At 42.5% G+C, this 25,848-nt stretch overlaps 1 protein-coding gene and 1 long non-coding RNA gene across 7 annotated transcripts in view; one reads left to right on the forward strand and one right to left on the reverse strand.

The window, feature by feature from the left end:
* The window catches only part of ANGEL1 (angel homolog 1), a 351,420-nt gene that overhangs the window by 167,889 nt on the left and 157,683 nt on the right, over positions 1 to 25,848 (forward strand). The window lies entirely within an intron of this gene.
* On the reverse strand, positions 20,959 to 25,592 carry LOC123367867. The gene is made up of 3 exons (XR_006578632.1): positions 25,374 to 25,592; positions 22,736 to 22,864; positions 20,959 to 21,630 (listed from the first exon to the last, which is right to left on the reverse strand). It is a non-coding gene; the product is annotated as an uncharacterized LOC123367867 (long non-coding RNA).

Genomic DNA, 25,848 nt, shown 5'->3' on the forward strand with positions numbered 1-25,848 from the left:
ACATTATTCCTTAAATATTACCTGTACAAACATCTCACAATAATTATGAATCTTGATAGGTTAGAGGCTTTCTGTAGACACCTTACTGGTTACCCTTATGGATTAAAAATACCCTTCAAGACGTGTTTGGTGTAGTGAGTTTGTCAGGCTTGAGGCGAGAGTTGTTTGCAAAGAATAGAGGACCCTTTGCCAAGGAGTATCTGTGTTACATATACCCCTCAAAATCCCCGAGACTCTAAGGACAATGTTTTCAGCTAGCTTCTTTTTTCTGCATATGCAGCTGCTTTTGTATGCAAACCACATATTTCTACACACTGAATGCCAATTGGGTTGCATGAATAATGGGGAGAAATCAATGAATATTTGAATTCAAAAGCAATTTTTGATGCAGCTGTGTTTACAACTCTTTATTATTCACTTTCCATGAACATTCTAGTACTCAAGCTTTATTTGTGCAAATACTGACAAAAATTGAATTTTAAGCTTTAATATTCACTGACAGCAATTTTTAAATTGTAGATTTGATTGTAGAATTCAGAGTTTGTTCTGAGTTCGTTAGTTATACAGACTATCCAAACAGAAAATAGAACCAATACTATTTTACTTATCTAATTAAACAACTCAACCTGAAATATTCATAATGAACAGTTCACAAACAATCTGCAAGACCCAAAATTAGTTGCTTATGAAATAGGCAAATAATTTTGAATAAAAAATACTATTTCCCAGTCTGGTTACAGATAATTTGTGAATAAAATAATATAAATAGTATACTTTTTTTGTTGCACATTACTTGCTCAGTTCTAGCATTACATATTCAAATCATGTAATTTTGCACCTAATCACCCAATTTGCATGCATAAATGCAGATTGTACACATGCGAGTGATTGCATTCAAATTTACTACATCCCTATAATGGAGGGTGTATGCAGTGCCCTTATAGCTATGTTGGTCCCAGGATATGAGAGAGACAAGGTACATGAGGTAATATTTTTTTATTGGACCAGCTTTTGTTGGTGGGAGAGAGACACACTTTCGAGCTTACACAGAGCTCTTCTTCAGGTGAAAGAAGAGCTCTGTGTAAGCTCAAAAGCTTGTCTCTCTCACCCACAGAAGTTGGTACAATAAAAGATATTACCTCACCCACTTCGTCTCTCTAAAATGGAGGATGGCTGACAATTTGGACCCAGCTAGATAGATTTGAACTACTCATAGAATCATACCAATGAAGGGCTAAAAGGGACTTTGAGAAGTCATCAAGTCCAGCCCCTTGCATTGACTGAGGCAGGACCAAGTAAACCTAGATCATCGCTGGCAGGTTTGTCCAACCTGTTCTTAAAAACTTCCAATGATGGGGATTCCACAACCTCCCTTGAAAACCTATTCCAGAGTTTAACTACCATTATAATTAGAAAGTTTTTCCTAATATCTAACCTAAATCTCCCTTGCCGCAGATTAAGCCCATTACTTCTTGCCCTACCTCCAGTGGACAAGGAGAACACTATCCTCTTTATAACAGTCCTTAACATATTTGAAGACTGTTATCAAGTCCCCTCTGAATCTTCTTTTCTCAAGATTAAATATACCCGTTTTTTGGGGTTTTTTTTAATCTTTCCTCAGAGGCCAGATTTTCTAAACTTTTATCACTTTTGTTGCTCTCTTCTGTACTTTCCAGTTTATCCACATCGTTCCTAAAGTGTGGTGCCCAGAACTGGACACAGTACACCAGCTGAGGTTTCACCAGGGCTGAGTAGAGCGGGGCAATTACCTCCCATGTCTTACATACCACACTTCTGTTAATACACCCAAGAATGATATTAGCCTTTTTCACAACTACATTACATTGTTGACTCATACTCAATTTGTGATCCACTATAACCCCAGATACTTTTCAGCTGTACTACCCCTCAGCCAGTTATTCCCCATTTTGTAGTTGTGCATTTGATTTTTCCTTCCTAAGTGAAGTGCTTTGCACATGTTCTTTTTGAATTTCATCTTGTTGATATCAGATCAATTGTCTGATTTGTCAAGTTCACTTTTCTTTTTCTAAGAAAGACAAAACTTTAAATTCATCACCATTTTAATAGGTCAGACTAAACTATATGTGAGGTTCTTCTCATGGTTTTGCAGGAGCAATAAACACAGACCTATGCACTTTTCTGCAGATATTATCAATGATGGGAGTGCCCAGAGAGATAAGTAAATAAAAAGGGGTCATGCTGATTTCAATTCCCTTTTATTTACCATTGGAAAGTCACAGAAAAATATCAACACTTGCCAAGTGGAAAAGGATAAAATCAGTCAGAAGGAAATGTGAGTTTAAAAGACTAAGTTGTTTTTTACAGAAAATGAAAGGTAAGAAAAATAGCCTATAAAAATACAATACTGAAAAACTGAGTGCATTAAAAATTCTTTCAGAGAATTGAATGCTCATGAAAGGCATTGGACTGACAGCTCTAATGACTGAAGTTCTCTGACCCGGGGGAAAAGAAAGCATAGGCAGTGGAAGTACAAACTTCACCCACACTGTCCAACCAATGTACTCCACCCCTGACGTGGAGATAACAGAGGGAAAAGAGGAGATCACGCTCCATGGTGTATTTCATCCTTGGCCTCTCTGCTGAGTTTCCAGCAGTGGGATCAATTGTGTTGCTGCAGATGGTTTTTGTAATGACATGAACAGTTGTCCACCAGGAACTAGACTGATACTAATCAACGCCAGAATTTTTTTGGGTCTCTACACTGATCCCAGCTATATTCTAAGAGAAACTACTAGGCTATTGTCACACACTTATTCAGATTCCTGGTCATGTTTTATTTATACACTGGTCAGTATGTGACAACACCAGAATAAACATTCAAAGAAATTAGTAGAGACTTGGAGGCAGATATGCTTATCCATGCCCTAATTCTCATATACACTAAGACCGCTTTACACTGTTTTGGCAGGTCCCTTTACATTGCCAAAACAGTAAAATGGCATTAGTGAAAATGAGAATCAGGCTGATATTCTTTTAAATCTTCATATTACTGACATAGGTAATACTGCATTTTAATATGATACTGGCTGAATAACACATTATACTGCTGCTCTGGTAGTTTGCTAACCATGTCAGAGATGCACATGAAAAGATATTTAAAAAAATAAATGCAATAAAATCATGAGCTATATTTCCAACTCAGTGTTTGAGTATTCAACCAACACAACTTCCATTACATTGGAGAGATACTCCATTATTTGGAAAAATACTGTTACTTCTGCTTATTTATATTCCTCCGTAGAACAAAATATAAACTTTATTTATTTTATTTTTAAGTACTAATTAAAAGTGCTGACTGACAGCCATGGAAACTGAAGGTTTCTGTTTATTCACAGACCAATAGCCTCGGTAACACCAGTGCCAGCTTCTTACTCTCTACAGTTTCCAGTACCTCACTTCTTAACTGGAAAGGCTGCCTCTAGGAGTGACAAGTTAGTTTAGTCTTCATGGCTCATTCAATCCCTGGCCTCTTCACTGAAGCTGTTAGCAAAGGGCCAGTTAGAGCCTGTTGAGATGTATTTTTTGTGGCAGGCATTAGTCCTGTGCAACTGAACTGAAAATACAAACTCATCTGTGTTTGTACAGCACCTAGCGCAATGGAGTCCATGTGATGGTTTTTGGGGCATCCAGGACCATGGGCGCCAACTTATATGGGCTCCTGGGGCTTTAGCCCCAGGAATATTCACAGTCAGGGGCTCTGCTCCAGCAATATTTGGAGCTAGGTTTCTCCCCTGCTCTGGGCTGCCGGCAGCCGCAGGGACCCCAGAGCCTTTTAAATCCCAGCCACGGCCGGGAGTCAGAGGGCTCTGGGCTGCCTGCTGCGGCGGGGAGCGCAGACCCTTTAAATCCCAGCCGTGGCCAGGAGTCAGAGGACTCTGGGCTGCCGGCAGCCGCGGGGAGCCCAGAGCCCTTTAAATCCCAGCCGCGGCCGGGAGTCAGAGGACTCTGGGCTGCCCGCTGCGGCAGGAAGCCCAGAGCCTTTTAAATCCCAGCCGCGGCTTGAGATTTAAAGGGCTCTGGGCTCCCCGCCGCAGCCGGCAGCTCAGAGCCCTCTGACTCCCGTCCCGGCTGGGATTTAAAGGGCTCAGGGCTCACCCCGGCTGCCAGCAGCCCAGAGCCCTTTGAATCCAAGTCCCTGGCCGCTGATTGCCCCCGCCCCAGACCCCTGCCCCAACTGCCCCCCAGGACCCCCACCCCCTATCTAAGCACCACTGGTCCTTGTCCCCCGATTACCCCCTCCCGAGACCCCTGCCCCTAACTGCCCCTTGGGACCTCAGCCCCTATCTAAGCCTCCCTTCTCCTTGTCCCCAACTGCCCCCTCCTGAGATCCCACCCAACTTCCCCCCAGGACCCTCCTACCTGTCCCCTGATAAACCTCCTGGACTCCCATGCCTATCCAATTGCTGCCTGTCCCCTGACTGCCCCTCCGAACCTCTGCCCCATCCAACCCCCCCTGCTCCTTGTCCCTTGACTGCCCCCTAGCCTCTTCTCCAACCCCCAAACCGCTTACTGTCCCACTCAGACCAGCGTGTCTGGCTCCGTGCAGCTCCAGACAGTTGCTGCCATGCTCCCCCATGGAGCCCACAGCCCTCTCCCACCCCCAGCACCTGCCTTCCAGATTTGAACACCTCAAAATTCAGGAGTGCTCAAGCTCGGTTTGGGCAGCTTTTACTTCATTTCTCCCAAATCAGTTTCCCCTGCAAGGTGCCAACTGAAGGTGTTGGAGAACAGAGAGATCGGGTGGCCTCCTAATGCCTGGAAAAGAGACAAAGGCCAGAGGAGGGAGTGTCAGTGCCTGTGCGGACTTCTGGGAAGTGCATGGTGTGGAAGGGGATGCTGTGATGCTTTGGAACAACTCCATACAAAGCCAGTCAGGACTCTGGGGGAGCCTCCTCTCTCTGAGCAGACTGTTTCCAGGGCAAGAAGCTTACACCTTCCTGGGTCTGACCTCGGAGCATTCAGCATGCCCTTCCACATCATGCACTTTCCACAGCGAGTCTGCCCAGGTGGGTCCTGGGGCAACCAGAGGTCCCTGCATCCCAACTCCGCAGTCAGATGTGACTCTCAGCCAGACAATAAAACAGAAGGTTTATTAGATGACGGGAACACAGTTTAAACAGAGCTTGTTGGTTCAGAAAACAGAACCCCTCTGTCAGGTCCATTTTGGGGGGTGGGGAGCCCAGAACCAAGTTCTGGGTCTCTCCCCATTTCCCCAGCCAGCTCCAAACTGACACTCCCTCCTCTGGCCTCTGTGTCTCTTCCGGACAGGGAGGCCACCTGATCTCTTTGTCTCCAACACCTTCAGTTGGCATCTTGCAGGGGAAACTGAGGCACCCACACAGTATTCAGAGAAAATATTAAGAACATTCCCACTTCATCACAACAGGTGCAACAAAATATAATACTGTATATTGAAGTAGGCAAGTGCTGCTTCTGACTTTCCACTTTTAATTGACCCTTGTAATCTTGTGGCACTGACGCGTAGTAGCTTCATTTTATATCGGCTTACAGGGCGGGAGCGGGGGGGGCACCACCATTTTGGGCCCCACCAAAAATTATACAAACCTGCCGCCTATGTCCAGGACTGTGTGTCAGCTTGTTACCCCCAGCCTCCAGTGTCAGGGAGTTTTGCTTGTGGTAACTGGATGTTAGCTTCTTAACACCACTAGCCTTTCAGCCACTCTCCGGGGGCTATGCCAGGCCTGTCTTTGCCTTGCAGGTTAACAAGAGGTGGACCTCAGTCACCAAGTCCCTTTGAATAATTCCTCTGTGTTATCCAGCCCCTGGCACTGGCTACTCACAGAAATCCCAGTTCCTCTGCCCCACAGGAGCAGTTTAACCCATTTTCCTAGTTTTACCTTAAATCAGCAACTCTCAACCTTTCTAGACTAGTGTACCCCTTTTAGGAGTCTGATTTGTCTTGTGTATCCCTCAAGTTTCACCTCACTCAAAAACTACTTGTGTACAAGATCAGACATAAAAATATAAAAGTGTCACAGCACACTATTACTGAAAAACTTGTTACTTTCTCATTTTTACCATATAATTATAAAATATATTGATTGGAATATAAATATTGTATTTAAATTTCAGTGTATAGTATATACAGCAGTATAAACAAGTCATTGCCCATTTGAAATTTTAGTTTGTAATGACTTTGCTAATGCTTTTTATGTAGCTTCTTGTAATACTAGGCAAATATCTAGATATGAGTTGATGTACCCACTCAAAGACCTCTGCGTATCCCAAGAGATACACATACCCCTGGTTGAGAACCACTGCCTTAAACCACCGCTCATGTATCACACTCACTTGTAATAAAACAAAAGAAGTTTTATTTAAAAAAAATAGAAATTCAACTAGAAACAAGAGGGAGTGATGGAAATGGTTACAATACAAAATAAAATTATAAAACATGAAGAAGGGCATATACTTATTAATAGTTACCTTTCCTATCTAATAAAGTATATTTTCCCCCAAAAGTTCAGTGTGTTGCAGAGCTGGCTCATTTCACAAGAACCAGGATCCAAACATTCATGAAAACACCCCCATTCCACAAGGGGTTTCCTCAGTGATTGAATACAGAGTCCTTCTCCCTCCTCTGTGTTTTACTGAAAATAAGGTGACCAGACAGCAAATGTGAAAAATCGGCACGAGGGCGGGGGGTAATAGGAGCCTATATAAGAAAAAGACTCCAAAATCGGGACTGTCCCTATAAAATTGGGACATCTGGTCACCCTAACTGAAAACAGCCTTTTGTTTCTCTTTATAGACAGGCAAACCCCTGTCTTCTTTTAAAGTTACTTTTTTACATTCAAGTGGGTTGATTGTTTGCATCTGATGGTTTCCCATTCAAAGTCTTAGTATTGCACAAGGCTAAACAATTGCATCACCAGCTAAGCGGAGTGGGTTGACAACCTGCCCTGTCTGAATGGGCCATCCTTAAACACATTTTCCCCTGGTGACTAATTGGTACTCCAAGTCCATAAAGCATACTTTCAGTATAAATACATTATTCCTTAAATATTATCTGTACATATATCTCACTATGATTATTAATCTTGACAGATCACAAGCTTTCTATATATACACCTCAGATATTACTCTTTATACAAAATACCCTATAAACCATATGTTTGGTGTAATGAGTTTGTCAGGCCAGGGGACACTTTGCCAAGTGGTCTCTCTCTCAGTCCATGAGTAGACTCCTAGGTGCTATGATAATACAAATGGTGATATTCTTGCTAACAAACGCTACTGAGTAGCCATCTGATGGCAACACATTTTGGTCACTAACGAATCTGGATAGAATTAATATCTGTAGCCCTGGGGTGACAAGCTTCATTTCACATTCCTGATCCCCTTAACCATCTAATTCCCCCCAAAGTGGAGGCTTTATGAAAAGGGATGACATCATATCTGTACGTGGAACAGGCAAACCTGAACCATTGTCCGAACAGAGGGAAAGCATTTCAGAGCCATAACCTTTTCACTATTGCTTTGGAGATTTTATTTACTTTACTTTCTTGACTCAGATCTAACATTGTCTAGTGATCTATTTTTACAGAGAACTAAGGCTTTCTCCTGAGTGCCTGTCTCATCCCAAACTGGCAGTTAAGGGGCCCCCACTATTTCTATGCATCTGGTAGCTGAAACGATTGCCAAGGAGCAAATTGTTTCTTGATTACATCCATCCCATTGAATTAAATACAAGCTGCAGCCTACCAGCATAATAAAGAAATTGGGAACCATTTATGCTTTGGAATAGTTGACTACAACATTCAGAATTGTGAAAGTTGTACAGTAGAACCTCAGAGTTACAAACTCCAGAGTTACGAACTGACCTGTCAACCACACCTCATTAGGAACTGGAAGTGCCCAATCAAGAAGCAGCAGAGACCAAAAAAAAAAAAAAAGTAAACTCAGTACAGTACTGTATTAAACATAAACTACTAAAAAAATAAAGGGAAAGCAGCATTTTTTTCTGCATAGTAAAGTTTCAAAGCTGTATTAAGTAAATGTTCAGTTGTAAACTTTTGAAAGAACAACCATAACATTTTGTTCAGAGTTACAAACATTTCAGAGTTTCAAACAACCTCCATTCCAGAGTTGTTTGTAACTCTGAGGGTCTACTGTACATGAGAAATGTGACCATAATCAATTTCTAGTTAATGATCTTACATTTTCAAATGTAATTCAGCCTCTCTCACACTGTTTTTCAGTCTGTATGGCAAAACATGTTCACTATAACCTAAAATCTCTAGTCTATGTGTTTTGTTACACCATGCTTTGTTATTGTTTGCACCACACTAGTTTGTTATTTTAGGGCTGCTCATGTGCAGTGGACTGCATACACGACTTTGGTACTGCAGGATTGCACATGAATGCTGGACCCAAAAAGTCCAATCTTTTCTATTATAAACCATGAGAGTGAAGCTTGAGTGCTTTGTTAAGAGCACCCCCAGATAAAATTGGATCGTCCTCCCACTGTTTTCTCTGAGCATATAAAGAAAGCTGCTCTGTAACCTAAAGTTGGCTGATCCAATGCAGTGTGTCACTGGGATTAGAATCCATAGAATTTTGTAGTTATAGGGTAAAATCCAAATTGTAAAATAAAGTCTCCAAGACTCTAGACTTTCTAATGCTGAAACATCTCCATGTATTTTCTGCATACACACAGATCATACACACATTCACAATCTCATCCAGGCATTCACAGGTTCACACATTCATAATCTCAAACACATTCACAGTCTCTCTCACACACAAAATGTGTTCTGTAATGTAGATGATACACAGGATATTTTTGAAGATGGAACAAGATGACTATAAATTGACACTTACACCCACTAATTAAAAAGAGCCAAGAAAACCTCAGTAGAGAATGAGTTTGATAATTAATGCTGAAAAATTTTCATTGACAAAGCAAAAAGAAGCAAGTGGATGATTATTTAAATGTTGAATGATTAATGCATAGAGAGGGGGCTGAGGAAAGAGACAACTTCAAGAACAGCTATGGATTTTTATGTATGAGAGAGAGTGAGGCAGATTCTGATCTTACAAGGTTGTAAATTTATTGCCTTTAATAGGTGTAAATGTGAGCTATTTCAGTGGGCTAAATTCTGCTCCTCGTTATGGTACAGGGTGTGTTCATGATTGTGTTTGTATGAGCCAGCGAGAGAGAAAGAAAGTGTGTGTGTGCGCGCGCACCTGAGAAAGGAATAGATTGTGAATATATAAGACTGTTTCTGAGTTTGTGTGTGAGAGGCAGAGGAAGAATGTGTGATTGTGTATGTGCATGAGAGTTGTGAGTTTGTCTGACTGTGAGTGGGAGGATAAGAATGTGTTTGTTTCTAGACTCCCTGTTTCAGTGAAAATGGCTCCTGGAAATGCCGTTTCAGATTAGAGAGCACGGCTGGGAAGATGGAGATTTCATTACCTTCCTCTTTGTGTGATGTTTTGGAGTTGGTAATGTAAGAGCAGAGCTATAAATAATCCAGTCACAGCTGCAGTGTCCTGGAGATTTATAGTGCATGCTAATGCCAGGGATCTTTGGGGTGTTTAACTATGCAAAGTGAAATGAGAAATGATCACCCCACAAACAACAAAGCAACAGACCCCACCTCTCTGTCTTGACTTGCCAGGCAGGCCTGGGGAGGAAGAAGAATTCTGTTTCTTCCCAACAGATACAAAAGGGTTTATTGATGTGTTTGTGTTTAGTGCCCATCACCATGTAATAATGGTGATGTTGCTCATCTTTGCCTTTGGAGCTGAGGTTGCTCACAACCTGCTTTTGGTGTCTGCATCGGGCACAGGGGAAGGGGTGTAGAGGTCACAAGCAGTCGCCTGCTGCGTATAAGCTTTTGAGGCAGCAGGGTCTGTATTTTTAGCTACTCCATATTCCCTCTGCTGTCATGGCTGGGATGTGATGCTAAGGATTTTATTGCCATAGGGATGTGCCTAGAATATGAGACAGTCTCAGAAATGGACTATGCGGCAGAGCCTGGACTTAATGCAGCTTTATGACATTGGTGTGCTTCTCCCATTGCTGGAGAGAGAGAGGAGGAAAATAGTTCCTCTTGCTTCCTGTTGCTGCAGGAGGCAGAGGGATAGCTGCTTTGATTTATTGAGAGCATTGCTGTAGGGAGTTACACAAGATCCCATATCAATCTAAACTGCATTTTGAAGAATGAAATATTCCTTAAAATTTCTCCCAAACATATCTATATTTTGTCTAAAGATTTGAAATTAATGTTTGCTATTGTCAATGCATTTCCCAAGCATTTCTATAATCCCTCAGTAAATATTATTTTTAGATCTGGATACTAAGCATTTCCCAAAATCTAGGGGCATTTCACTGGAAGTGATCCGACATGGAATTCCAGAGGAGGGTGCAGAGGGACTGCCAAAAGTATAATGCTATGAGGACTACACTATTAAACTGGGTGAGGTCTCAGGAAAGTATCCAGGGTTCCTAATGCTAGCAGGGTTAGGGTTTGCTGAGGGTGTTAGAGAATCCCACAGAAAGTAAATGAAATTCTGGTCCACTGATCGAAGCACCTGCAGGTAGAAGTCTGTGAAATATTGGTATCAAGCCTGAATCCACTCGAATTGTGAGGGCACTATTTGTGAAGCTCAGTCCATGCTTTTGAAAGTTCAGTACTTCAACCACGTTGTTAACCAAAGCCTGCAGTGCACACATAGCCCCAACTACAAATGATAATAAATGCTGAATGAAGAAAGATTTGGAAAGGCATATTGAGTCACATCTAAGTCTATTTGCTGGAAATAGAGAGAGAGGAGGAAAATAGTTCCTCTTGCTTCCTGTTGCTGCAGGAGGCAGAGGGATAGCTGCTTTGATTTATTGAGAGCATTGCTGTAGGGAGTTACACAAGATCCCATATCAATCTAAACTGCATTTTGAAGAATGAAATATTCCTTAACATTTCTCCCAAACATATCTATATTTTGTCTAAAGATTTGAAATTAATGTTTGCTATTGTCAATGCATTTCCCAAGCATTTCTATAATCCCTCAGTAAATATTATTTTTAGATCTGGATACTAAGCATTTCCCAAAATCTAGGGGCATTTCACTGGAAGTGATCCGACATGGAATTCCAGAGGAGGGTGCAGAGGGACTGCCAAAAGTATAATGCTATGAGGACTACACTATTAAACTGGGTGAGGTCTCAGGAAAGTATCCAGGGTTCCTAATGCTAGCAGGGTTAGGGTTTGCTGAGGGTGTTAGAGAATCCCACAGAAAGTAAATGAAATTCTGGTCCACTGATCGAAGCACCTGCAGGTAGAAGTCTGTGAAATATTGGTATCAAGCCTGAATCCACTCGAATTGTGAGGGCACTATTTGTGAAGCTCAGTCCATGCTTTTGAAAGTTCAGTACTTCAATCACGTTGTTAACCAAAGCCTGCAGTGCACACATAGCCCCAACTACAAATGATAATAAATGCTGAATGAAGAAAGATTTGGAAAGGCATATTGAGTCACATCTAAGTCTATTTGCTGGAAGCCAGAGTGGGATTCTGTACCGTCTCCTGGGCTTTGCCTATTTCTGTGTCCAATATCTCAAGGGGCGAGGTTTCTAGCATGATCTAAGGAGATAATATAAATAAGGAGTACAAATTATATCAAGGCAGTAATGTTGACTCTTGCTTAATTCCAAATTCTAACTGAGGCTCCTTGCTGCCCCCTTGTTGCTGGAAATAGCAGTGAAAATAACATCTAGACTGTAAAGAGAATATTTTCACAGTTGTGATGTTGCAAGAGTGATATTCTCACATTTTGGGGGACATGGTAGCTCTTACATGAGAATATCTGCTTCATTGTTTTGGTGCCTGGAATAATAACAATAACTACAGTAATGATAGCAGTAATGCTTAGCATGTATCTAATGCTTTACATTATCAAAGTACTTTCTAAACATGAATGAAATTAATGAACTCTAAAGAATACGATTCTAATGATAAATTGTCTCCTGCAGAATACAGAAAACACACACTCCTGGGCAGTTTAGACAAAATGGGAAATAGGATTTAGAACTTTTTAGTTCCAGGTTACTGGTTCCATGTTGGTCTTGACTCAGTAGTGCCATTTATAGTATATTTGGGAATCTGTATGAAATTATTTTGGCAGGTCACAGCCCAATTCTGGATTGGCAGGTTATCTCTATCATAGAAACTATCAGCACAATTGATGCTAAATTGTCCCCTTATTTGGAAGGGCTAGTGACTGAATGGACCATACAGAATGAACTTCACTCAGTCCCCTAGAGGTAGCTAGATCAAGTCTGAGTCATGTTGGCAGGAGTCAGTAATTTGGAAAGCTTGCCTTGCCATTATCTGTTCTGTGAACTAACAGAGCATTTTAGTCACACCTGTACTAAATTCATAATAAAAATTAAACACACACACACACAAACAACCCAGCAGGAAGTGGGATGTTCTGTTTGTCCTCAGTACTCATGAGTAAAAGTAGCTGTCATACAGCAAGGGAACTGTGAGAAAATTTGTTGGAGACTTGATAGGCAATGGAAAGAGTATCCCAGTATTTTGGTGTTATCTCCAAAAGATATCTATTTATGCACTCAGTAGAAAACAAACAACATACAAGAATGTCTACAAGCAAACACAATTTTCAGGAAAGATAAAACAAATATACAGGTTGCTGCAGACAGAAATCATTCCTGGTTTTCCCTGAGAATACTGGAGCAAACCTCTCTCTCGGTTTCTCTCACATTCTCTCTCTCTCTCTCTCTCTCTCACACACACACACACACACACACAGAAAGCTCAGAGTTTTCTTAAACTGGCATCATTGGTGACCTCATGCACCTACTTGTCATCTCAGCAGTTTCAGCGTCACTATTCCTCCTTAGATTCATGAAGAAAATATTTAACATCCAAAGAAAGGAAGGGGCCCTGTGGTCTCAGAAGCTTGTCCTGCTGTTCTCCTCACAGCCAGGCCAATAAAAACAGAGCCCCAAAGCACTTTTCTGTGAAGCATATACTGAAGGTCTATGGGTGATTCCAGGACATTTCTACCCCTCATGAAGATGATAGAAAAGCCTCACATTTACATAAGACAACCAAACCCCAACCATGGTGGCCTTGAACATTCAGAGCCCACCAAATGGCAATTAGAAGGATCTCTCAACAAGGTTTTGCACTATTTTAAAAATACATATTTTTCATGCTTATAATAGCTCTTCTGGAAGCCTGAGGCTGAAATCTGCTTTATTATTGATCTTTTTTTCTTCTCAAATTTTCTTCTTGATCACATACACCCCAGGTTGGATGATGTAAGGTTGCTCAGATTGTGGGGCGTTGATAGAGTTTTTATTTATTTTTATAAAAAATAACACTGAAGTTTTTTATTTGGAAGGTGCTTTCCTCACATAAAGAAGGATGGGAGCTGTACAAACAGATTAAAACAAAATGATAGTAAAATATTGCCTCCTCCATCCCAGTTCTTCATATTGGGCACGAGAGTTTTTTGTTAACTTTGCTGCTCACAAGTTGCTCTTGTTGCTCTTGCATCCATCTTGGTGTTTGTGCAATTCAGTCTCCAGCCCTTACTTTCAGCAGGATCAAACAACAATAAACTCTGTGAGCAGAATTTTGACAGTATGGATGGGGCACTGAGCTAGTGGATGTGCTGATGCTGCCGCAGCTCCATACACCATGTGGAGAAAACTAAATTTGGGGAGTGGAATTCCATCTTTTCCCTCTCAGCCAGACTTGGATGGGCAGCTCCATCTCCCTGTGAGTGTCCAAAGCAAATTACCTCAAGTCTCTGCCCTTTCGCCCGCACCTCTTCTAGGGGCCAAAAAAAAAAAAAAAGTAATTAAGTGCTGCAGTAAGAGCTGATTCAGGCCACTGGTGTTTAGTCCTCTCCAAAAATGGGGCTGGGAGGGATGATGGAGGAGGGATTGCAGAGTGTGCTTGGTGCTGACCTGCTGAATTATGACTTTAATGCAGTTGCTTTAATAACTTGCTGTAGCTTCAACCACCAGATGCAATTTATGGCAAAGCAGGCGCCCAAGCGTTTTTCTTTCTCTGAAGACTAAGCAGATCTCTGATTATCACCTCCCTCCCCCAAGCCCATTACCTCCCGCTGCTTTCTCTGCTAATGGAAATATGCTACGTGTCTGTGAGCTTTTTCCCCAAAACCCTGTTTTCAGGAAACAGTGGAGAATGAGAAACTAACACACACACTATTGAACAAAAGCTCTTTTTACTCTCCATTCTTCAACCATACACAATTCCTAGTGCTTCCAGATCCTCTGATTCTTTTCCTAAACGCTTTAAAATTCCAGGTGGACAGAGGCAAGGAAAACAGAATGGCAAATTCAGTGATTTATTTGTGTGGGAAAAGCCCCCTAAGCTAATTAGATCAAAATGAGCCCAAGCCTGACTGTTTTCACAGCACACTGAAAACCCTACCTTTTAATGAAATCCACCCTGCTCTCATGAATTCTAAAGAACAAATAAAAACAAAACAAGTAGAAGCTGAACCTAGAAGTAGTGCAGAGCAGAGTACTTTATAGAGAAACCTAATCCAAATGTATTTGGTGCCTAGATACTGTGGTGATGAGTGCATTAAATAGCAAGGATAGATAAATAGATAACAGGTTTCAGAGTAGTAGCCATGTTAGTCTGTATCCGCAAAAAGAATAGGTGTACTTGTGGCACCTTAGAGACTAACAAATTTATTGTAGCATAAGCTTTCGTGGGCTACAGCTCACTTCATCGTGAGCTGTAGCCCACGAAAGCTTATGCCACAGTAAGCCCATGAAAGCTTATGCTACAATAAATTTGTTAGTCTCTAAGGTGCCACAAGTACTCCTGTTCTTTTTATAAATAGATAACTATTCCCTTACTCTAAAAAGCCATTCTCTTCCCAGCAAGAGGATGGATTCTTCCTCCTCTCTTCTCTGCTTTCTGTGATTTGCATTATCATTTGCTAAATATGTTATGAACTATTTACCGTAGTCCACAGTTTCAAAGAAAAGTCACAAACCATGACCTGAACAATAACCCCAGATTCTGCTTTTATTTTCTCAATTGAGGGAAGGAAATTAACTTTAAAAAATGTTACTTTTTAATATCAATCATTCATAAAAAAACAAAATCTTAGTAAGACAGGTGCACCCATGTCAGAGTTCTTGGGGTTCTTGTAGCTTGATTAGATCATAGGATTAAACAAAAACATTTTGTATTTTATTTTTTCTCTAGTATTTCCTTTTCCCAAAGAGTGCAAAATTCCAACTGCAGCACTGGACAAAGGCATCTTTGAAAGGGTCTCCATAGACAGCATCACAGAATAGACCTTTATGACTGTTAAATATCTACCAGCAAGGCAAACCCTTCCTAGGTTACAGCAAGTTTGTAATGACCTGCCTTCTGATCTTCTAGAAACAAGCAGAAGATTCCTTCAAAATGTCCAGCTTCTCATTCAGCAAGAACAGCATTTCCCCCCTCCCCCAAACATCTAGATTAACTGGGTTAGTATGTAACATACTCTGCAACTTGCTCAATAAAGAAGTAGCAACATATGAGGGCACAAGAGTTCCAGAGAGAAAATTGTAATTTGCATGTTTCCATGTGAATTTAATCTTATGTGTCTGTCTGTCCATGTTTACAATGAATTGGCCTTCTCAACCTTAACTACAGTAGTATTATTGCCTTGAACACTAACATATAATGTGTATAAATAAGGCTGTGAGTCTGTCACGGAGGTCATGGATTCTGGGACCTTCTGGGACCTCCGTGACTTCCACAACTGCAGCAGCTGGTGCTGCTGTCCCTGGGGCCACCCGAGCAGTGGCCAGTGTGGCTGGCCCTGGGGGTCGCCCAAGCAGCAGTCCCGGAGCAGCAGTGGTGCCCTGTGTCCGTCCCCGCTCCAAGCAGCAGCGGCTCCAGACCTGCCGCCTCCCCAGCAGCACCCGCACCCTGCACCTCCCAGCAGCAGTGGCAGCCCCCCCCCCAAGAAGCAGCGGTGCCCCAGGGCCCCCCAAGCAGTGCCCCCCAAAGCCGTGGCACCCCATGCCCCTCCCCCAAGCAGCAGCACCCCAGGGTCCCAGGAGCAGCTAAGATTTAGTCAGGGGGATTTATGGTAAAAGTCATGGACAGGTCACAGGCCATGAATTTTTGTTTACTGCCCATGACCTGTCCATGACTTTTACTAAAAACACCATGACTAAATCTTAGCCTTACATATAAAACATTTATTTCCCATATTGCGCCATGGATATGCATGTCACTTTACAGATATATGGCATACTCCTGACCATGAGGGTTTTAGAATCTAATTCAGATTGATATAAAACCAAAAATTAAAGGTATCAGAACAAATAACAATGGGCTAGATCCACAAAGGGATTTAGGAACCTAACTGCTACTTTAGACACGTAAATCCAAAATTTAGATCCCCAAAAACTCTGCTCACCTGCTGCCTAAAGTTATTAGGTGCTTGTTTCCATTGGCAAAGTGACTATGGTGCCTGAATTTCTGCCACTGGGCATATGCACTGCTGCCTCAGACCTGACACCCAAATGCCTAAGCCTCAGCAGGATCCTCAAATTAGATGTTGCCCTGCCTGTCGGTCCCAATCTGGTAGGTGTGCTCAGAACACACCTACTAGAGTGGGCCTGACACAAAACACAGCTGCTGCCCTTATAACCTTTAACCCACAGGCTGAAGCACTCATACGTACAGGATGGAGGAGACCCAGGTTCACTCCCCCTTGCACAATATCAAGCAGAGATTTGAACCTAAGACTCCCACTTCTCAGGAGAGTGCCTCCAATCACTGTGTTATAGCATATTACTGGGGGGGAGGATGCACTGTCTCAAGTTCTCCTGTTGAAAAACCTTTCCCCTGAATGTATACAGCATGGGATCAGGGACTTGAACTTGTTGCATCATAGATAAATGCTGTAAGCACTGAGCTACAGAGTCATTTGTGTGCAGTCTTTAACCCAGTGATTGTTAAGTAGTTCATACAACATAGAACAGCTTTAACAAGAGAGATTGCAAAACCTTCTCTAAAAATACCCCATAGCTCAGTGGTTAGGGTACCTGTAACAATAGCAAGCCCTGGGTTCAAAACCTTACTCCATAGCAGGCAGAAGGGGCATTTGAACCTGTGCTCTGGGTGAGTGCTTGAACTACTTGGTTATTGAGTATATGTGAGGAGCAGTGATATCACCACCACAACTTTTTGTGAGAAAGGGCATATGCACCTAGCTCCAAGGGAGGGCTTGCAGCTGTGAATCCTCAGCAGAGGGGAGCATCTCCCTCTGGCCCACAGTTAGGTGCCTAACCAGCTTTGAGGGGTGTAGCTTCAGCATTTCCTATTGACTAACTTAGGTGGCTCTCTGCTGAGTGTGCTGTCTTCTGTGGGCCCCATTCTTAAGCACCTAACTGTCCCTGTGCACAATACAGGGAGCCTGGATGCCTGAGTCACATAAAGTTGCAACATGGTATCTAAGTCCCCTTCATGGATCTAGACTGACATCACTAGTACATGCCCATGTTATACATAAAAGCAGATTGTATCTAAAATATATATTTGCAGATGTTTTTTGTACATTGAGACTGTGATCCTGGGCTATTGCCAAGGAACCTGAAACACAACTCAGGAAGAAAGTGCAAAGTTGTTTTTGCTTTCCTCCAATCCTGGACTACCTTTGCACCAAGGTAGTCTATAAGCATAAATTGGAGCAGCCTGAGGGCTTCTTTAATTTGTGCCAGCTGCCAACAGCTCAAAGAGGAGTGGAGTTCTGTAAGAGGCTCCATGGCACTAGAAGGACACCTCATGCTGAGTTGATCCTCCTATGGCCGGCAATGCCAGTTTCAGAGCCACTTTGCATTGATGGTTAGTGCAAAGCTGCTGTGGTGCAGTTGAGGATTGAAATCTGAGAAGCTTGAGAGAGAGAGAGAGAGAGAGAAAATGTATATGTCTTTGCCGGGGGATAGGTATAGCTATGTATAGTGTAGGGTGACCAGATGTCCCGATTTTTGGGTCTTTTTCTTATATAGGCTCCTATTACCGCTCCCCCCCCCCCCTCTGTCTCAATTTTTCACACTTGCTGTCTGGTGACCCTAGTATAGTGCTAGTTTAGCCCATCCTGAAGGTTGCTGTGATTCTGCTGTTTTTTATTCTTCTCTGAAGCAGTCCTCTGATTAAAAATCCTTTGCTTCCAACTCCCAGTGTCTTTTAAATGGCTCTGCAAAGTCCTCTCGTGGTTCCCAGCTCACATCAGAAGCAGAGAGCTGGAAGTGTTTCACTGCAGAATAAACATATGGGCTGTAAATCCTGTGATTCAAAAGATTCGTCTGCAATATTCCCCTCTGCTGTTGCCATAGGTAACCAGGCTCTGCAAAACACCATTTACCCTGGAATGCAAGGAGACGTGTAGCTCAGCAAGGGCATTCTAGTTAACCCCTTCCTAGCAAAAACAATAAAAACAAAAACTCTCTGGTGACTCCAGCAAGAACAAAATGAACTGCTGCCCAATAGTCACGTGTGCTCAAATACACACACACAAATGTATACACCATACCCTGTTCAAATAACATAAAAACAGATTATCCCCACCCACATACACTTTGTGACAGAGTACCAGGATTCTCCTGTCACACCTTGTTAACAGGTGTTGAACCCTTGAGAGACTGGCAATTCAATTAATGGAGACTCATTGGGCAGGTGTGACCCATTAGACTCCACCCTGAATAAAAGGGAGATGGTTGGCATCTGCTGGTGGGAGGATGAGTTGCTGTTGCTTCTGGGGCAAAGTCTGGGCTGATGGTCATGAAGTGTTATTTTAGAATTACATTTTGCTAATGTAACTGGATTTCAGAAGAGATGACTTTGACTTTGTAACAAAAATGTAGCTTTTGTTTTAAGCTGGCTGGAGACCACAAAAGCCTATAAAACATATACATCCATACATACACCAGGTATGTCTTGCATACACACCAGCAATATGTTGCATATGCACATACCACATACAGTTATCACATGAACACTACAAAGATACATATCTATGCTACTTAAATACATGTCGCACATACTGAATGAACCTACTTGTAGGTTTGTCAAGTATGTGCAATTTCAAATTATTATTCTTTGTATATAGCACTGTAGAGGGCCATGCACTTCTCCAAGCAGGTAAAAGGACAAGGTTCCTGTTCCAAAGACCTTACCGTATATATTACTTTTGCATCAAAAGTCTGGCTGGAATCCAGAAAATCTGGGAAATTCAATTAAGGCTGAGATTACATCCATAAATAATTTTGTGGCATCTAGGAATCGTAGTCCATGTATGGAAAAGCCTGCACTGAAACTGCTGTAATTCCTGGTCAAAATGGGGAGTGGACGAGACATCAGTGTTTCTTTCAGATTCCATGGCATTAATGAAGGAGAGGGGTGGGTTATTGAATAGTGACTAAGGCCTTGTCTACACTGGCAAGTTTCTACACAGTAAAGCAGATTTCTGCATTGTAACTCTCGAGGTGTACATACTGCCAAGCCACTTAGTGCACAGAAACTGCACAGTTGCAGCGCTGTAAAAAAACAGGGAAGCCCATTTGTGCAAAGCCATCCACAATGTCATGCATGTTGCCCAGAGTCACAGTCTTTCGGAACAGGATGCGATTAATGGCCCTGCAGACTTCTGTCAACACGAGTCCAATGGTCAACTTTCCCACTCCGAACTGGTTAGCGACCAATCGGTAGCAGTCTGGAGTAGCCAGCTTCCACAGTGCAATCACCACGCACTTCTCCAACAGCAGGGCAGCTCTCATTCTTGTGTCTTTGCGCCAGAGGGCTTGGGCAAGCTCATCACACGGTCCCATGAATGTGGCTTTCCTCATCCAAAAGTTCTGCAGCCACTGCTCGTCATCCCAGACGTGCATGACAATGTGATCCCACCACTCAGTGCTTGTTTCCCAAGCCCAAAAGCGACATTCCACTGTGGTCAGCACCTCCGTGAATGCCACATGCAACCTTGTGTTGTAGCTACTATGTTGCACTCCTCTTGCCTTTGCAGTTTAAGGAATAACTCCACTGCCACTTGTAACATGTTAGTCAAAGCGAGCAGCATACTGGTCAACAGTGTGGGATCCATTTCTGCAGACCGAAGAGGCAGAGCACGCAGTACACAAACCATTGAAAGATGGCGCCAAATGCGGATGGAAGCACAGGGATTGCTGGGATGTGAAGCAATGCATCACGGGGCATTGGGACAGGACCCAGGATGTCCTGCGACCCCGTCCGCCTTCCCACAACTCTTAGCAGCAGAAAAGGAAGAGATGCTCTGTGGGATAGCTGCCCAGAATGCACTGCTCCGAATACTGCTGCAAGTGCCTCAAGTGTGAACACACTATTGCACAGGGAGCTGACTGTGTGAACACACAACAGCAGTTTCCCTTCAGCACTCTCTGAGCAGCACTGTAACTACCAATTCTGTAACTCTGCCAGTGTAGCCATATCCTAAGCGTTTTTTAGCTTCTTTTTGCATTACACTAAAGTAAAAAAGAGCAAAGAGAAAAAATTACCCTGAGACTTCTTGGTAGTCAGGGGGTTGCTGGTCTGAGAATTGTGCAAATATGCAGTCAAATCATATTCACGAAGACCATTCTTCCCTGACCAGTTTCAACACTACAAGAGGGAGATATAGATGGTGAGGGAAAGGGTTAAGGCCCAGGAGCTTTCAGGGGTCCCCAATGATTCTCCCATGAGGTGCTGCATAGACCATAGCGGGCAAAGTTCTCCCAATTGCTATTGTACCAGCTGTCGCACAGCCTAAAAACCATCCAGTGATACAGGTGCACAATGACATTTCAAAACATGACTTGAAATCTCCTGGGCTTTGCTTGAACTATGCTGGGTTCCTTATTTCCTTGAAGTTCCCTGTGCCACTGTTCAGACCTAGCACTGGATTCTCTATTCCCCTGGAAGATCCTGTGGGCTACTGCCCAGATCTACCTTCTATATAATATTCTGTGACTCTTGTGACATTGTGGATACCTGTCCAAGTGTGAGATTAATGTGTGCATGTGTAGGTCAGAAACAGCAGCTGTCTGGGAGGCAAAGCAGACTCTAGTCAACAATAACGTGGCCATTCACATTTAAATAAACTATCCGAAGGCCAAATTGCAACTGGGACCTCCTTTCCCCCACTACAGGTACTGAAGGAACAGAGTTTGGGGTTTTTCTTGGATCTAGATCAATTGCTTTAAGACTAAGGTTTTTAAATGTCAAATTTTACATAGCTTCTATAAATAGATATATGTGTGTGTATGTATAACATGTATCATATATACATTGTGTGTGCCTGTTTATATATTTGTGTGTGACAAATACCACTGGTTTCATAAAGTTCTTGTGTCATTGTAAAACTGAGATGAAACACTCCCATTGTTCCCTTTCTGGTAGAAATCAGTAGCGTTTACTTCTTGGAGGACAGGAAATCATCAAAGAGGCAAAGAAGGGAATTTTTCAGTTCTAAGCTGGGCCAAAAATGTTCTTCCCCAAATCCAGCAGTGGTTGTTCTTGTTGGCTGTGTCTGCAGAAACAGAACGAGAAAGAAGGGATTGAGGGGAAAGCCTGACAGAGTCTGGACTGGGGCATGAAGGGGTTACTGACTGCACTGCATTCTCTGTCTGCAGCTCCAAGCAAAACCCAGAGAGAGACAGTGATGTCAGCACTACCTTCCATTGCCCAGGGCCCCTTGCCTGACAATGTGGATGATCCAACACATTCCGAACTACCACAATAAGAGCATTTATACTGCTATTTCATGACCTCTTCAGATTAAAACATGTGGAGTTAAATATATATATATATACAGCCTGATGCACACACACATACACTGCAGCAGAAATGGACTGATGGGAAACTAACTGCAGCTTTCGCCGCCTGGCACTCAGTATCTGTGTCGATCTCATCATTGAGAAAAACACATGTTTAGGGGAATGCACAGTGTATATTCATGTAGCTAAGATACAGTTCCCTTGTGAATGTTTCAATACTGAGTTCAGCCAGCGCCATCCCATGTGAAGGAGCCAGAAAGGGTTGGAGATAGATTAAGTAGAAGGTGGGGGTTAGGAAAATAGGAGAAAGAAAATTCAGACTTGTAAACAGAATAAAACATTCTTTATTTTCTAGTGCTGCCCTTTTAAAGCACTTGTGACAAAACAAGGTCACAAGTGGGTTGCTCCTGCAGAGCAAGGTCACAAGTGGGTTGTATTGTTTACACCCAGCTGATGGAGATAAAGAGCATGTTACAAGGGATACCTTTGCATGTTGCCATGTTGGAGTGGAATGAAATGCTCTGGAGAATCTCTGGCAAAGAGAAGCTTTTTGTTCTCCTTAGAGTGGGAGCCAAGTGTTGAAGGAAACTTGTAGTAATAAAAGGATTTTATTGATGATGTCTATGTATGCATGTGTTTGGTTTTGCATATGTGTGTGTGTTCCTGTATCTATATGGTGCTTTATATGTTATCTGTATGTCTCCATATTTGTCTGTTATTCTGTGTCTATATTTCTGTGTATGTCTCATTTGTAGGTCTGGTTTCTCTGTGTGTACATATGCAGGTAAATCTGAGGATAGTTCTTGGTTAACAAGAGGTTTCAGGATTCAGAAACGAGTGAGAAGGAAATTCAGTCACCTTTTTTTTTCTCTGTCTCTCCCTTTTGTTTTTGTTTCCAGCTTCTTCTCCTTCCCTCTGCCCCATGCCACAGCATTTATTCCTCGTTTCTTCAGCTCTTTCCATCCCCCAGCTTGTAAATTCTTGTTCCTGTAGAAAAGTCTCAAAATTAATCTAATCATGCTTGTTCATAGAGTCAGGCTCCTTTCCACAATGTGCTCCTTGTACATTCTTCTCTTTCTTTTCTTTTTTCTTTTTAAACTTGTTGAAGGCTTCGACTTTGCAAATTCCTGTGGGCAGTTCTGGTTTATGTGTCTCCCCTTCATTTGGCCCCTGATAGAAGATTCATATTTTTTGAGAAAAAGATACAAAAGGATGCAAACAAAAATAACTTGCCTAAAATGCAGCTGTCGGTCCCCAGTGACTCATTGGGGTATTGGAGGCAGGTTTAGCTGGTAAAACCCTAATCAGGTGCTGCAAGGGGTGAGGCCAAAAGTTTAATGTAGGATAAAAATGCAAGCCCCTTAAATCCCTTAGTGTTCGGCTTAACCTCGCCTTGACTCTGCAGAGATGGCTGTAAAGGAGGATGAGCTTGTATTAGAAACAGGATTCTCTCTTTCTGGCCAGCCGCTGCTATGCCAGTTCCAGTATTAATCAGTATCAATAGTGAAAATTTTCTGTATTGATTTCTGTCAGTTTAGGGTCAGACCTGCTTAGCTTCCCCATTAGTGTAATCAAAGCTGAGACACTGGCATTGCTCTCAAGTGCCTTTTTCCTCTGTTTGCTAAGATGAATTCATGCCCTGCCCTGGTGCATGATCACTCAGCCCTCATGAAACTTGGAAGGTGGAAAAGCTGTCAAGAAAACTTGGGGCAGGTTTTAACAGACATTGTATTTCACTAGTGGTAGAATGGGGAAGCTGCCCCAAATGTCAACCAAATGTAATGAGGCATATAGACAGAATATAGTAGTAATATGCATAGTGCCTGTCATCCCAGGATCTTAGAGTGCATAGCAAGCACCAATTAAGCCATTAAACAGAAGAACTTGAGATGGGTCTGAAACTAGAGTGCTAGTAGGCTTCCTGGGAAAGGGAGCATAGTCTAGTGATCTGAGCACAAGAAATCTTGAGTTAATCTCCCATCTTTGCACCTGACTTGCTACTGCTATATCATCTTAGGCAGCTCTCTTCGCTACTTTGTGCTTCAGTTTCCCCCCAAGTAACAGCTCCATAACTCACAAGGGGGTGTGAGGATTAATGAATACTTCTAAAGCTCGCTGAAGATACAAAGTGCTACAAGTATTAATTGTATATTTACTATTATGTATTAATGAATCCTCAAAACCAATCTGTGAGATGGATATAATAATGGATATACAGACCTCTTTAGCAGACAGGATAACCTGAGACAACAGAGTTTTAGTGACTTGTGCAATAGCACACAGTAAGTTAGGCTTGGTCTACACACTATGAACTTATCTTGGTATCACTGCATTGCTCAGAGGTGTATATAAAATCCATACCTCTGAGCAACATAGTTATATCGAACTAACCCCCGCTGTAGACAGTGCTAGGTTGACGGGAGGGCTTCTCCCATCAACATAGCTACTGCCTCTCAGGGAGGTGGAGTACTGCCGCCAGAAGAAACTCTCCTGTTTGCATCTTCACTGAGCACTATAGCAGTGCAGCTGCACTGTAAGTGTAGACAAGCCCACAGTAAAAAATGGGAATAGAACCTACAAATCTTGACTCCCAGTCTCTTACACTATTCAGTAGAGCACTGTCCTGAAATTTGTGGACTATAGCACCAGGTTCCAACAATTTTGTTAGTAACGTTATTTCCATGGAGGCATGGAGGCTTTGATTTTTCAGATAAAATCAAGCAGTGTTTTTGTGTGGTTCATGGAGGTAGCGTATGCAGCTGCAACTCTGTGTTACCCAAGTAAAGCAGAATAGTGAGGGGCTCAGCTGACTATTTTGATGGAAGAAAAGGGGAAGAAATCTATGTAGCTCAGGTCCCCAATACCATCTTCCCCTTAACAGCAAATATTCAATCACGGCTGCCCAGAGGACATATTCTGGAAGATTTCAGAAATTTATTGAGTAAATGCTAGTTTTCATTTATGACTGAAATAAACAAGGGTGTCAGCCAAAGAAGTGCTGCTGAGGGGCTTGTCGCACTCCAGTGCCAGGCAGCAGTGGCTGCTGCTTTGGAGACAGATTTATTAAGATTATTAGTAAGTGTTATTTGGAGGTGACTGAAATCACTGGGTGAGCTCCAGAGGATTAGCTTTCCAAAGATAGCAAAGGCAAAAAAAGAAACTCCAGACAAATAAGCCACCTAGTACCAGTTGTATTTATTTAATGAAGTCCCTGCACAGGATTAGCTCACAAGCAATCACTTGTTTTCATGGCAGGAGACACAGGGGAGAGAAAACAGGAAACATTTTAAGAAGCAGCTCACAATGTGGGAAGCACCCTCTCTTGTCTGGCTCAACAGGTAGGAGATTGCCTGTGTTGGGAAGGCGGGGTGAGGAGGCATCACCTATTCTTGGGTTCCACTACATTTAGGGAGCCAGCATACAGCAGCTGTGATACAGAAGTAACCTTTATTATGAAGGCTGTATACAGGGAAAAGAAGTCAGTTAAAATGGATACCTGTGTCTTCAGCATTGGTCCAAACTGGTCTGAAACAGAGGGGCAGCCTGAAGGAAGATGAGTAATAATCAGAGTAATTTTCTGCCATTCTCCAGAAACTTTCATCAGAGGATCTCAAAGTCCTTTGCAAACATGAATTCATTAATCATCAGAACCCCTCCCCCCTAGGAGGTAGGTCAGAATTATAGTTCCCAGATAGGGAACCTGAGGCACTGAGAGGTTGTCCGGTGACAATAGAGAGAGACTGAATGGACACACTGGATTTATGGCTTATTATAACAATCTATAACCCATTAACAACCCCTCCCAGCTGCCTTCCCCTCCACCCCCCTCCCCACAACTGGAGGGGTGTTAATAGGCCACTTCACCTTGAATGGTCCCTTGAAATATGTGTTAACTACTTATGCTAAATAATCTGTTCCACCTTGTATTTAGCTGTGATGTATGTTTCCCAGACCTGAAGAAGAGCTCTGTG

The sequence above is a fragment of the Mauremys mutica genome, chromosome 4 (genome assembly GCF_020497125.1).
Source record: "Mauremys mutica isolate MM-2020 ecotype Southern chromosome 4, ASM2049712v1, whole genome shotgun sequence".
Taxonomy (NCBI): Eukaryota; Metazoa; Chordata; order Testudines; family Geoemydidae; genus Mauremys; species Mauremys mutica.